Here is a 12631-nt window from a genome sequence, read left to right as displayed (position 1 = left end):
TAGATTGTACCCCACTGAGGTCACCTTTGTCTGCAAGGTAATGGTCAGAATCCGAGAGCCCAGCTTGGTAAGAGTGTGTGTGTTCACACCTATGTCTATGTATCCCAGAGTTCTCCACCGTTTGTGCCAGCTAAAGGCACATATTTTGTTTGTCACAACAGAGCCTATACATGGTTGCCACCTGATTTCTCAGGTACATGTTATGTGGAATTTTTGCTTCCCCCTACATACACTGCTGTTTTCAATTACCATAAGACAAGATATGGTAGAGGTGTTATCAATGCGAAAGATACTGTCGCACAAGAAGCTGGAGACTTTATTAAGGGTTTCGTGCCCTTTTGGGGTCCCATGGCCAATAGTAGGAATATTCAACAGCTTACGAGAGTGGTTGAGGCCACTATAAATGAAACAGCAGGTGCTCTTAGCAATATTACAGCTGAGCTTCAGGCGGATCGTCTTATGACGTTACAAAACCGTATGGTTTTAGATATCATATTAGCAGATAGAGGTGGGGTATGTAAATTGATCGGGTCTAGTTGCTGCGTTTTCATACCAGATAATGCCCCTACAGTGTACCAAGCCATCATGAAGTTAAATAAGTCCGCTGAGTCTATACATGTAGAAGAAGGGAACTGGTCATTGATTGGATGGATTTGGGGACTGTTGTCTAAATGGGGATGGAAGATTCTGATGTTCCTTGGTATGGCTTTAGCTATCCTTTTCTCGTGTTGTTTGTGCATCCAGTGTGGTCCTGCCATTTGTAGTCTTTGTGCTATGATCTGTGTGAGAAGAACTGTCCCGAGAGAAGTGAAGGATAATAGGATGATGCTGCAGCAACACCTTGATGACCTATTGAGAATAGATATAGACCTGGATTCAGATTGACATGAGTTTAGGTTATTGCCTACGTAATGGCAAAAGGAGGGTCTGAGGTTCTGTGATTCTCGAACCGGACTCCATTTTGTTTGAGTTGTTCGTAACGCCATTTTGTGTTGCCCTCACTAAGGCCAATGGAGGTAACCGAACGAACAAGTGGCATGGGCTTCGTTGTTCATGTATGCATTAACTAGGCTTTTTCTGACTCGTGAGTGAACTATAGGACGCTGACCCCGTCACCTGAAACTGACCCTTTGCGAATCCAATTTTCCTGGCTGATCGTTGTCTGAGATTGCCAATCAATGTTCAGGATATCGTTAACTTTAGTGCCCTTGTACATATCTTATCCTATTCAGCATCTGAACTATTTCCTTTTCTTATGACTTTTCATTACATGGATAGTGCTTTCAATTATGGGTTTGTCCGACTTGTAGAAATTGAATTTGGGACATTCCTAATAATTAACTTGTGGGTTGGTACAATGTAAATCGAGCTTTTATGATGTAATAATGCATGGGAAAATGTATTTCATTCGTCAGTATTTATCGTAGTGGGTGTGCATTTATAATTAGCAAAATGTAGATAAAAAGAGATGTCTTGCTCTACGAAAGTTGAGCAGTTTCCTCAGTTGTACACCTTGTTGTATTGCTGGGATTACTGTTACTAGCTGCAGCTAATAAATTTGATCTTTGACGCCATCCAGAAGTATTCCGTGTCTCTGTATACCAAGACAGGTGAACCCGAAGACTTTGGGCGTGCCCCTGGCGCCGCTGGGTTCTAAGACCCGGTTCTTCACCCCACACACACACATTTTATTTTGAATAATAGTAAATTAAGTCAGAATCAAAAACTGCAAATACAATTCAAAATCTGAGTGGATGAGGAATGAATGATTTGTATCTTGTTTTTTGTAGAATACATTTACTGGCACTGTTGCTATTATCACACACCCAGCAGCTTCAATAACTGGTGGTCTAGGGGACGGCTGAATTACAAGGCTGTGCTCTATGTACCATCAGGAGGCAAGTAGAGAACACTGCAGATTAGGAAAGCACTGTTCGTGTTGCTGTTTCTGCAAATAATGCTCCCTGCTGGTTGAGAGTAGACACTGCTTCTGGTGTTTGAAAATGCCATTTCTTTAGATCCTGAAGAGCATTAACAATATTCCTTCATCTTCCTCAATTTACTCAAGCAGGATCTTTTTTCAGAGCCTTCCTCTATTTGCTTTCATCCTTGATCTGCAGCACTGGCGGCTATGCAGACTAAGAAGGTAACTTGGGAATATAAAAGAACAGGGACGCCCTAATAATACAAAATAACCAGATTGTTTTAAGTATGTGAATACTGCTTGGCTTAGATGCTTTTTTCCCTTTGGACCTACTCTGTGTTAATAGCATTCATGCACACTAAGTACTCCCCAGATCTAGTTTGTCTTGTGTCGTTGTCGCATTATACGCTAGATGAAAGCGCAGCCGATCCTTGGGGAAAAAGCTGTTGCTTTGCTTCTTCCTTATTTTTAATTCTGCCCGCGTGTGTTTGTAACAATTTCTTGTGCTGTCCATTAAACATTGATGAAGACTTTAGCTGAGTTGTCTCCTGAATATACTATGGCTGCTCAGCCGTCCATCAAGAGGCAGGCGCGCTGTTTTTTTCCCTTGCTGTTCATGCATCAGTGGTTGCCTTGGACAGGTTGAGAGCGAAAGTGGAAGCTGCAATTATTAGTGCTGGGTCAACAGAAGACGCGCAAAGGAGACAACAGCAAACAAAGGACTCCAGAAAAAAAGAATAGGAATTGTGGAGGGAAAAAAAATATGGTTGAGGGCAGGCGGGCAACTAGAGCCAAATTTCGGGGGGGGGGGGGGGCTGAAAAATATTTCGGGGGGGGGGCTAATTCTTCCAACCACAGACAGAGTGGCTGTAAGAAGGGGTCAACACACAACAACAGCCTAATTTGCAAGTAAATGTTCTTTTAAAGACCTGTTAAGTACGCGGGTGCGGCTGCAATGAGATGCTCGCCTGCACGCGAAGCTGTGTCAGCCCAGGCTGACACACACGACGGGGGGGGGGCTGAAGCCCCGTGAGCCCAATGGGTGTTGCGCACCTGGTTGAAGGTATACAAAAAATTGGTGGGAAGGAGGAAATGGGACACATGCCTTTACTCAGTTACATTAGGGGAATGAGAAACTGGAATTGACACAAACCCAGGGCCTCATTTACAAACTTTTGACACATGACAGCGCAGCAGGGCTCCCGTCTGTGCTGCCGCGCGTCGAAACAAAAGAGCAGGAATGCGCTGTATCTACAAGATGCGGAGCATTCCTGTCCTTCTCCCTTGTGCCGACGCATAAACAGCAGCTGTGCGCCAATGCAGACACCCTTGTGCCATGTGGCAATGGTACCTACGTTGAGGGGATCATTGTTTTTGTGCAGGATAATTGATGCCATTTTCTCTTTCTATGTGTGCTGCAGAATGCAGCATGCATCGTGGGAGGAAAAAAGTAGGAGAAATTAAAGTATTTCTCCTTGTTGCACCATTCCTATGCTTCCCCTGGGAGGCATAGCAATCTGACGGATTCCCATGTTTTACAATTCCTTGTGAATCTAGGAATGCTCCAAATTCCACGGGTGTTTTGCATGGGAACACCCACAGCAACACCAATGGAGCACCCCTTGTATGCTGTGTTCTGCGTGAAAGGGGCACATATTTACAAGGCCATGAAAAGTCTTGGAAACTGGCTTTGCATGGCTTTGTAAAAATGCGGCAGCACATTGCACCACCGAAGCATCAAAAAAGTGACGCTAGGGCCTCAAAAATGGAGCCCCCCAGACTTTAAAACCCATGAGGGAATCGTTAGGACTGAGGTTATAGCCACGGGGAGGAGAAGAGTAGGGATTGGCTAGCCTATATTTTTCATTAGCCCCTAAAATGGCAGGCGTTATCACTGGTTCTTTTTATTTATTGAAACATTATTATTTTAATCTGTCTGGAAGTGAGACTAGACTGATCTGCAGGTTGCCCCATATGTTATCCAATAATATTGACATCACCCTTGGTGTGACAGATGCAATTACAAAGATCGTAAATAATCTTAAAGATAACATTACATATTATATCTCCTTTAACAGTAGGAATGAGTTAACTATGTACCTAGTATTATTTGTTGTTGTGTAATTACACTGTGCAATTATGTGTTGCTATTTAATGGAATAAATATTGTGAGGTCATAAGAATTGCATTTGGTGAGTGAGTTAGGGTTTGCATGACTGTTCAAGTTTTGAGTTGCAGCACTAACCACAATTTGAGATTTTCAGTGGTTTTTCAGTTTAATTCTCAACAATGTCTTCACTTTAACTGTGTTTTTCCAGTGAATTTCTACATTTTTAACACATTTCAATGTGTTATAACCAAATCTAATCGTAACTTCACTTTTATTTTTATTTTTTGAGTGCAGTTTTTTTTTTCAATGTGTACTTCATGCAACAGTTAGCTGAGCACAACCGACCATGGACAGCTAGCCACTGCTGCCCACGGCCTTCAGACGTGCACAGTTGGAATAAGCCACAGGGACTGACCTGGGGCAAGGCCCTGTACCCAAACATCCATAGGCAGTCAGTTCATGCTACACATGGCTTTTATGTATTGAGAGACAGAAAGACCCAGCACAAAACCTTCCATGGGAGACCACCCCATTCTGTGCATGGATTTCAACCATGTACAGTTGGCGTTGGCCTCAGGTGGCCAGGCATTGTAACTGGCCTGGAGCATGGTTTGGCCGCAGCAACCTATCCCCGGTGGCATATTGCAAAATGATGCCCCACCCCCATGAATGTGATGAGGTACACCTGAGTATCTCATATCTTACAGATATTTATTGGCATTAGACTGAATGGGAGCCACTAATGGGCTTGTGGCCAGTTAAATGGTTGGAGACCCCCTGCATCACAGAGGCTGCAGGGGCTTATGTTATGCCCATGCCCATCTTGTCATGGATGGCCAATTTCCACTGCACATGGCCAGTGGAAGTTGGTGCCATTGACTCGACTGCAGCCCGGCCCTGCTCCAAACCCACAGAATGTGACCATATTTCACGTGTCGCAATTGGCCAAGCACTGCAGTAAAACACTGAGAGCCAGATGTAGGTAATTTTAATTTACCACCTCTTAAATACCGATTCATACCGAATCGGTATTTAAGAAGTGGTAAAATAGAGGGGGGGAGATTTCTGATTCGGTAAATACCGAATCGTTAAGATTCGGTATTTACCGATTTTGTAAATACCGATTTGGTAATGCCCATTGATTCCTATGGGCATTGAAGCCCATAGGAATCAATGGGCATTACCGAATCGGCATTTACAGATTCGGTAAATACCGATTTCAGCAAGTGTGCAGGGGGTGTCACTTTGACACCCTCTAGCACCTCAAATACAGGCATGTGTGCCATGTGGCACACAGACATGCCCTAAGGGCATGTCTGTGTGTCACATGGCACAGGTGTGCATGCACAGATGTGCACACACACCGGTATTCGGTATTTTACCACCCAATTGGATTGGGTGGTAAAATACCGAATTCTGAAGGCCTGTAGCACTGTCAACAGTGCTACCTACATCTGGGTTTTACCGAATCTGCAAAATTACCGATTCGGTATTTTACAGATTCGGTAAATTTACCGTTTTGGTAAATTTACCGAATCTGTAAAATATTTGCCCCTACATCTCGAAAACCAATTACCGGTCGGTAACGGCCGAAATCGGCCATTACCGACCGGTAATTGGCGACCTACATCTGGCCCTGAATCTTTTTAAAGCATTTTTATTCCTGTACTGGATTTGGGAAACTTAAAGCCCAGGTTGTTCTGCAGGATTTGTGAATCCACCATAGGATTCGTGAATCATCCAGTAAAATAACTGTTTAAATATGTGTGTTATGCCCTTAGCTACACCCTGTTCCCTTCCCCCTTTCCCCCTTTTTCATTTTATGCATCCAAACACGGTGCTTGTTGGACCATGATGGTTAATAGCAGCTGCTATATAAAATTTTCTGTGATGGCTAGGCATTCAGCATGGTGTCTATGCGAAGCCCCAGCCAGATTTGTGAATCAACAAAGGACAACTGAAGAAAAGGCTCCCCAAGTCCAATGCTGCACCTTTTTTTAACTGAGTTCTCAAATCCTCCCTGCACTTGCAAATTTGTGGAGAATCGTTAATTAGTGCTACAGATGTCTCTAAAATTAAAATTGTTTATGCTCAGACACAAACCCTTTTTAAAAGTTAATATTTCGAACTGTTCTGACTGGATTTTCACTAAATAAAGCAATGGTCCTTCCTTGTGCAAAGTACTAAATACATGCCAACGTAGCATTTTTGTTATTACCTTAAGTAGCAAAGAAAACTCTGGTGATTAAAACGAGGAATGTTACATCATGCACAGAGATTGGGCACATGTACACTGTTACCCAAAGGCTTCCAGGCATCTGTATACACAGACTACGTGACATGATTCTTGGTTGGTTGCTTACACAGCACTTTATGTTTTGAGAAGGTTGCATAAAAGTGCTAGATGTGACAGAACGCTAGAGAGGAGAGAATATGAGAGAGAGGGGATAAAGAATATTTGTAATAAATGTCATGATCTTCCCCAAAACTCTGCATTAGTTGGCAACCAACTTTAGGCACCGCAATGGGACCGCACTACACAATTCCTGCACTCGAAAGTCCAGGCCATGCAGGAACCTATGTGACCCCCTGTGTACATCTACATGCGGTTGTGGTATGGGGTGCCCTGTAGGGCCCCCTTTGTTTCCTCTCCTCCAAGGTTTACATAGAGGAAGATCCTCGATGTAAACCCTAGAGGAGCGGAAACTCGTAATATGCTTGTTGGGACCGCGGCAGTCCCACCGAGCATGTTGTGGCCTCTGACCGCCGCCCCAACGCCAGGGAACAGTGGCTCCCAGGCAGAGCCGGCAGTCCCAGGGTGGTCTGACTGGCCAACTCCTAGTGGGGAGGTTGGACCGCCGGTGCAGCGGTGGCTGGATCCACCACCCCAACTCCACCGCGAATCTGGTGGTCCTTTGTTGCCAGTAGGTAGTTGTAGTTAGAAGCTAGTTTCCTTAGGAAAAGCGTTTTTTGCTTTGCTTTTAACTTTGGGGCCTATTTGACGAATCTTCACAAAATGTTCCAAAAATAGTGCCCTTCTGTGCCTAGTTGGTCAAGGAAAGTTTAAAGAGATTAAATTTTTTTTTTTTTAAATGTAGAAACCAGAGTTGGAAATGGATTGGCTCTGAAATGAGCATTTGTGTTTATGATGTGTAGATGATAACTACACATAAAACAGGATGCAGTCTTTCAAGTTGTTAGGGAACTCCCAGTTGCTTTTCTCTGTAAAATGAATGCTATTGGTTCTAAATATTCCATACATCTCAAAGTGTAAATTGTTGTAGCATATAGAGCCCATGTTGTGATCTCTGAGGAATGGATTTCATATTTCCTGGATTTGTCCATCAGTGGGCAGCATTTATTTGACCACTTCCACTTCCTTTGGAAAATGTTTGAGAAAACCAAGGCAGTGTGAGGGAACAATGGCATTAATTTACCAAAGGTATTCTTCATTAGGATTTCCAGTGTTACCCCATTAAGTGTGCCCTGGTCATTGCCACTGCAGTGAACAATCGTGAAGTCTGGATGTTGGCAATCCACAATGCTTTAAACCAAATGGAGCACTCAATACCACTTTAACCCTCTCTGGCCAATCCACGTAATGTCTACATTAGGTAAACCTCGCGGCGGGATGCCTGACTTTCACCTTGTGGATACCCTGCTATCTCACAGGGGAATACCAGGAAGGGTTCCCTAAGCAAGCGCCGGGAAACCCACTGCGGGTAGCTGTGCGCTATATAAGCTCAACTACATTTACATTTACATTTAAACCTAGATACCTGTCAATGCCACTGTTTCTAGCATGCTCTCTGGCCCAAAACACAAAACTTTGGCCCACAATCCACACTCCGGCAATTTTGGAACCAATTTGGAATAGCATAGAGGAGAAGGCTGTTGCTGAAGGAAGGAGTTTAGAAGTTGATAGGCAGTTAAAATGGAGGACAGCATGTATAAAATAAAATAACATATTCACTTACCCATACAACCACACACCCCAGTCAGTCACCCACACAACCACTCACACATCCAGTCACTCACCCATACAGCCACTCACAGAGCCATTCACTCATCCAGACACCACTCATAGCTACTTACTCGCCCATACAGCCACTCACATCTATGCACTCACCCATACAGCCACTCACACACCCACTGACACACCTGTAGAACCACTCACACACACAACCACTCACCCATACAGCCACTTGCACAGCCAGTCATTCACCCATACAGCCATCCACACACACAGGCACTCACCCATACAGCCAGTCAAACAGCCAGTCACTCACCCATATAGCCACTCATACACCCAACCGCTCTCCCATGCAGGCACTCATACAGCCAGTCACTCACCCAGGCAAGCACTCACACAGCCAGTTACTGACCCATGTAGCCACTCACACACTGCACAGACAACCATAGAAACATTAAAACACCCATTCAAACCATAAAAGATGATTTTAATAAGAATCGGTTTAGTTTTTTTGTTTTTGGACTTATTTTTGTCATTTTCTGGTGTTTTTAAACATTTTGGTTTTTTTGTGTTTTTTCTTTACAAGTTCACATAACTTGTACAGCAAGTGTTTGAAAAAAATTAACACTTATGGCTTTTGCAAAGTTCAGTAAGAGCAGGGATGGACTGATATCTCATACTCAGTACCTTGTGGCATTTTATAAAAAAATTGTCCCAACGAAGCAAACCGGATAGGCAACGCCTTAAAGTTTAATAGGATCCTATTCCAATTTTATAATTTGGGCCTTAGGGTCAGTGAATCTAAGTCTTATTTAGCAGTGGTAGGAACCAGACCAAAAAAAACCAAGACTAACCATTGAAGGGAGAAGACATGGGGTGGTGGCACCTTTTCCTATTTGGGAATACTTTTAAATAAAAAAAATACATGGATATATATGGTGTCAAACAGAGCTCTTCACATGGAAGAAGCATAGGAGCCCTGTTTGGTGCTGGATTGTTTATCCCTAGATGGTAAAAGTAAGATAAAATGGCTTCAATATGTAAAGAGCATCTTGTATTCAATTGGTATGGGTACATTATTTGACAGACCAGTTACATGTTCTTCTGTGTCGATGGCTGAATTGATAGAACTATTGCCAGGAAAATTTATGAGAGATAGATGGGGTCTTAGTTGCACTAAGACTAGGGTCATGCAATGTAATCTAACACCCACACTAAATACCACTGACGGCAACAATTTATTTTTTGTTACAAGGGTCCAACAAAGATATCTTTTATTAAGGTTTCAATTAAAATTAATTCCTTTTATGTTGGCTTTTTCCTCTAATGTTTATTCCATAGCTGTATTTTCAGCAGGCCCCTGTGGTGGAAGCTACTGCCAGGAACTCCATTGGCTACTGATGTGTAGGTTTAACACTGAGGAAAGGAAAAATATATTCTTTCACTTATGTGCACTCTAAACTTTAGACAATGCTGTCTTGCTCTTTATTAACATTACCTAGTCCATTAACTTGTTATTGTATAGCCTCGTTCTTATGTTGTGCTCTTAATACAAGAAAGCAACTCTCGTATCTTAAATCATGATTAGTCCTTTCATTAGTTTTATCTTTCCAATCATGTTGTATTTAATCACTTAATTTAAGGAATGTTTATTGAAATTGTACATCATTCTGCATTTTAAGCTATATATGATTTTATATCGTATGTAGAATACTTTTTATGCCATTGTTTTTCACTGGTGAAATAAAGCGATTGATTGATTTTAATAGACATAGAAATGTAAACATAGCAGGTGCCCCAGTTAAACCATAAGTTCTTTAAAGCACAAAAGATCCTAACTTCTTTGGCTTGACAAAGGCAAGGCTAGTGTGATTTTCAGGAAACTGCAACTTAAAAAACAATCTGAAAACCTTGAAGAAAGTCAATGCATTGTACATTTAACAGAGCACAATCTTTTTTGTAATGGCTCTGCCGTTTGGGATGTTTCTTCTTCTCTCCTGCTGACAGGAGAGTCTATGGTCCTTCATTTAAATACCTATAAGTATGCAAATGAACAAAACCACTTGCAAGCTTCACACACAAGCACTCACACACTCACTAATACACCCATAAGATCACTCACACACCTACACACAAACCCATACAGCCACTTCCACTTGCACACCCGTTGAGACACTACAAAACCACCCATAAGCCCCCTTACAGACCCATACAGCCACTCATATACCCATTTACACTCGCCAATATAGCCACTCACACACCCACTAAAGCATTACACACCCACTCATAGACCCATACAACCATTCACACACTCATTCACAGTTAGAAATGGGGTTTCTGGTTGGCTAGGATATGCACCTAAGCCAGGCAGAACCCACCACTCTAATCAGGCTAAGGGAGTTACACACCCAAGATAACAACTGCTCACCCCCTAGGTAGCTCGGCAGAGCAGTCAGGCTTATCCCAGAGGCAATGTGTAAAGTATTTGCACAACACACACACACACACACACACACACCAGTGACACACTACACACACAACAAGAAGAGACTCCACACATTGATATATACAAATATCTCACATATTGTTTATAAAACTCATAGACCGCAATTATCATGACATCATGTAGATCATAAATCACTTTGCCAACCAGGAAATCGTCATAACATCACAGTTAGTGCAAAAAATAAATATGTGTATGTTTCACACATCACAAAAACACCCTGCACACACAAGGCAAATTATGAAATAATGCTTGTTATCCTAACAACGTGAGGCAAAAACAACATCAATTAGAATACATCAGGGCCTACAATGCAGGTTAGGTCATACATAAATCATGGCTGCTGGGCATACTATGTTAAAGAAAGCAAGAGTGACCCCTCTAATCCAAGAGTCAGGGTTCCAGTAATGGCTTAAAGATTCAATTTAAGATTATTCAAATTTTCCACTCACACCAAGGAGCATTCAAATATTTCACTCCACCAGTCTTAAAAAGAGACAAACAAGGCAATTCTAAATAATCCAAGTTTAAAATTATATCCTTAAAAAAATTGATAATACATATGTATACAGAATCACAAAAAAACAATTAAAAACAATACATAAAATGTTACACACATGTTAAGAATATATCCAAGAGAGACACAGTATAAAACCTATACATATGTCAGTAACAATGGTTAATTTAAAGGAATCATTATCTACATGCAACACCTTACCTAACCATAAATAAGGAGCGTTAATGCATTTCAGTGGTTCAAAGCAGGATAAAGCCACCTTCCTCGGGACAATAAAAATATCTGTCCCTAATAATGAAAGATCTGGGAGATTTGCCTAATCCATAAAGGTGGGACCAGTGTTCATAGTTTTCCAGCTGTTTTCAACTTTTTAGAAGACTCAGCAGTAAATCCTAGTTAAAAAAACTCTGTTTTTCCACAAGAGGTAAATGACTGCGTATCCCACCCGAGAAGGTCTGGAAAGCGATTTTAAGATAAGTGCACCCCGCTGTTCAGTCTGAATCTTCCAATGCCAAGCCAATCCTCATTTGTGTAGAGTGTATGCATCCATAAATATGGGAGTTTGGTTAAAATGTTCCTCTATGCAGGCCAAGAATCCCAGGGTCACTACTCGATGAAGCAGTTGAAGCTTATCACCACAGGTGGCTACTTCTTCAATCACATTATGGATCTCGGTCTTGTTTCTGACCCGACCGGCATTATTTTCTCCCTCCCTGTATGGAAAGCATACTATACTAGTCCTGGGAATTCGAGGAAAAATAGCATATATATCACAACATCAGGGCATAGGCATCAAGCAGTTAGGCAATGCACAGCACAGCAGAATTATCCACAGCATACACATATCACCAGATGTTACCATAAACAACACTGGTCATAGTGCCCTGGTGCTCCTATTAGATCTGTTATGGTAGCCAGTGCATTTATGTAGGGTGCAGAAACCTCTGGGTGCCTAATTCATAGGGCCCAGTAATCACTACTTGCTGACATATAGGGTACTGGTTCACCTGCCCCCTTACAAGAGTGACTACAGTAGTTTTAGGAAATGTTCCTAACAGGTGGCCAGTTCCACAGCGTGGACCCTGTCAGTAGCTTGCCCCACAGTGGCCACCACTGAACAAGTTCCCCCATCCCCAAAGGTACGTGACACACGGGGGACATCCTCACCAGGCAGACTCCATGGGGAGCATGGCACAACAAGACAGTGGCCCGCGAGCAAGCGCAGGGTGTCTGTTCAACTCCCCTGTGGCCTCTCTCAGTTGCAGCAGCCTGCCTCCCTGGCGCTCTCTTGTTGGGCAGGATGGGTCCGGCTCACAGGACTCCTCTGTCTGGTGATACCTGACAAGATGGACCTGTAGCAAGCTGGCCTACTTTGGAGGCGGTGCTGATGTCTCCCAGGTAAGGTCAACAGGGCCCACAGCGCCCGAAAACAGGTTTCTTCTGGGGGCGGGTTCCACCAACGTCGGTGTCATGAGGCTCCCTTCTTTTGACATGTTACATCTCCCACACACCAATGTGTAATCCAGCCCAGCCTGGCAGCTCGGCACCAGCAAAGGGAACAAAGGGCCGAGAAGCAGCACATACCATGCGCTGCTGCAAGAATC

This window comes from Lissotriton helveticus, chromosome 7 (genome assembly GCF_964261635.1).
Source record: "Lissotriton helveticus chromosome 7, aLisHel1.1, whole genome shotgun sequence".
In the NCBI taxonomy this organism is placed as follows: domain Eukaryota; kingdom Metazoa; phylum Chordata; class Amphibia; order Caudata; family Salamandridae; genus Lissotriton; species Lissotriton helveticus.
Note: the sequence above shows the minus strand (reverse complement) of the source record.